Raw genomic sequence first — 3,446 nt, forward strand, 5'->3', positions numbered from 1 at the left:
TCAATAGCTTTATCATTCATATGTTTATTATAATCAATACCTTCATCATTAATATGTTTATTATAATCAATAGCTGCAATGATGATACACACAGTTACACTGGTGACAGTGCTGTCAACCTTCTCTTTCAGAATCAAACATGCATGATAGACAGAAGAGACAGAATTGCAATTACTTGTACAGTAGCATACCCTCAAGGAATACACATTGTTCAATATAATTAACTAACAGTCACATAGTTGCTATAGCTACATGTATATCACATAGTTGCTATAGCTACATGAACACTGAGTGTACAAAACATTATGAACACCTGCTCTTTCCATGACAAAGACTGACCAGGTGAATTCAGGTGAGCCAATTGAGACATGGATTGTGTATGTATACCATTTAGAGATTGAATGGGCAAGACAAAAGATGGAAGTACCTTTGAACAGGGTATGGTGGTAGGTGCCAGGCACAACGCTGTTGGGTTTTTCACGCTCAATAGTTTCCCGTGTGTATTAAGAACGGTCCACCACCCAAAGCACATCCAGCCAACTTCACACAACTGTGGGAAGCATTGGAGTCAACATAGGAGGGGACTCAATATTACGAAGGTATTCTTAATGTTTTGTACCCTCAGTGTATATCACATACAGTTGTGGCCAAAAGTTTTGAGAAGGACACAAATATAAATTTCCACAAAGCTTGCTGCGTCAGTGTCTTTAGATATTTTTGTCAGATGTTATTATGGAATACTGAAGTATAATTACAAGCATTTCATAAGTGTCAAAGGCTTTTATTGACAATTACATGAAGTTACAGTTGAAGTCGGAAGATTACATACACCTTAGCCAAATACATTTAAACTCAGTTTTAAATTCCTTAAATTCCTTACATTTAATCCTAGTAAGAATTCCCTGTTTTAGGACAGTTAGAATTACCACTTTATTTTAAGAATGTGAAATGTCAGAATAATAGTAGAGAGAATGATTTATTTCAGCTTTTATTTCGTTCATCACATTCCCAGTGGGTCAGAAGTTTACATACACTCAATTAGTACTTGGTAGCATTGTCTTTAAATTGTTTAACTTGGGTCAAACGTTTCGGGTAGCCTTCCACAAGCTTCCCACAATAACTTGGGGGAATTTTGGCCCATTCCTCCTGACAGAACTGGTGTAACTGAGTCAGGTTTGTAGGCCTTCTTACTCGCACACGCTTTTTCAGTTCTGCCCACAAATTTTCTATAGGATTGAAGTCAGGGCTTTGTGATGCCCACTCCAATAGCTTGACTTTGTTGTCCTTAAGCCATTTTGCCACAACTTTGGAAGTATGCGTGAGGTCATTGTCCATTTGGAAGACCCATTTGCGACTAAGCTTTAACTTACTGACTGATGTCTTGAGATGTTGCTTCAATATAATTTTCGTTCTTCATGATGCCATCTATTTTGTGAAGTGCACCAGTCCCTCCTGCAGCAAAGCACCCCCACAACATGATACTGCGACCCCCATAATTCACGGTTGGGATGGTGTTCTACGGCTTGCAAGCCTCCCCGTTTTTCCTCCAAACATAACGAAGTTCATTATGGCCAAACAGTTCTATTTTTGTTTCATCAGACCAGAGGACATTTCTCCAAAAAGTACGATCTTTGTCCCCATGTGCAGTTGCAAACCGTCGTCTGGCTTTTTTATGGCGGTTTGGAGCAGTGGCTTCTTCCTTGCTGAGCGGCCTTTCAGGTTATGTTGATAAAGGACTCGTTTTACCGTGGATATAGATACTTTTGTACCTGTTTCCTCCAGCATCTTCACAAGGTCCTTTGCTGTTGTTCTGGGATTGATTTGCACTTCTCGCACCAAAATACGTTCATCTCTAGCACACAGAACGCGTCTCCTTCCTGAGCGATATGACGGCTCCGTGGTCCCATGGTGTTTATACTTGCATACTACTGTTTGTACAGATGAACATGGTACCTTCAGGCATTTGGAAATTGCTCCCAAGGATGAACCAGACTTGCGGAGGTCTACAATTTTTTTTCTGCAGTCTTGGCTGATTTCTTTTGATTTTCCCATGATGTCAAAAAAAGAGGCACTGAATTTGAAGGTAGGCCTTCAAATTCATCCACAGATACACCTCCAATTGACTCAAATGATGTCAATTAGCCTATCAGAAGCTTCTAAAGCTATGACATCATTTTCTGGAATTTTCCAAGCTGTTTAAAGGCACAGTCAACTTAGTGTATGTAAACTTCTGATCCGCTGGAATTGTGATACAGTGAATTATAAGTGAAATAATCTGTCTGTAAACAATTGTTGGAAAATTTACTTGTGCCATGCACACAGTAGTTGTCCTAACCGACTTGCCAAAACTATAGTTTGTTAACAAGAAATGAATGACTCCAACCTAAGTGTATGTAAACTTCCGACTTCAACTGTAGTTGCTAAAGCCTGCTACCAGTCAATGGCAGGATAGTGCAGCATCCATATTAGGAAGTCGGTGAAACGTGATACATTCTTCCCTGCTGGGAGCAAAACCAATTGTCTTCAGACATCCTGGCCCAACAGTGTCATATTCATTATGTACCAAGCAGTAGAAAATGGACTGAAACAGAGAAGGACTTCCCCCACCATTGCAAAACATTTTGCTACGGTGCGCCCTAATGAATATGGCCCAGCTTTCCACAAAATGAACTTGGCACTACTGTACCAATGCTTCTAATTAAATTCTCTGGGTATACAAAATAAAGGTAGTAGCTAGTAGTACAAATATAGAGGAGGCTATATAGTATCAGAAAAAAAAGGGTAAACATCCAATCGCAGTCATAATAACTCGGCGAGGTAACAGTCTGACATTTTGCCTTGGCCTATCAACAAAGGGTCTGGGGGGGGTGGGCATAGCCTGGTTCCAGATCTGAGAAGACAGCACAAACAGATTGGGGACCAGGCTAGAAGAAGCATACTGTTCATAGGAAACAACTGGCAGCTGAGCTGCTCTGAGGTCAGCTTTGCTTCTGATATCCCAATGGTTAAGATTAGGAGTGGGGGTCGAGTCAGCTGTTCTGAGACCTGTACTTAAAGGGTAACTTTGAAACAGACATGGTTGTTATTAAAATGCAGTTTCACAAGTCATTGATCACTATCGACAGGTGAATGTTGTCATTACAACAAGTTTTCAACACATAACATGTTTACAACTTGATTACAATACGTTTTCAACCTACAATGATCAGAGGAAGGGATAACAGTTAATACCATTCTATTGCTAAACATGTACCTTTTTTTGCACGTCTCGCATTTCATAGTTGTACTGTGAGTATCTTTAAAAAAGAGACTGCTGACATAGTAGTGCTGAACATGGGTTTCGGTATATGACTAGAAGACAACCACACATAGGACAGTACTACATGACAGAGGAGAACCCAAATACTTAGTCATGAAAAACAGCCTCTCTGTCAGCAAGACACAGA

This window comes from Salmo salar, chromosome 04 (genome assembly GCF_965601325.2).
Source record: "Salmo salar chromosome 04, fSalSal1, whole genome shotgun sequence".
NCBI classification, from domain to species: Eukaryota; Metazoa; Chordata; class Actinopteri; order Salmoniformes; family Salmonidae; genus Salmo; species Salmo salar.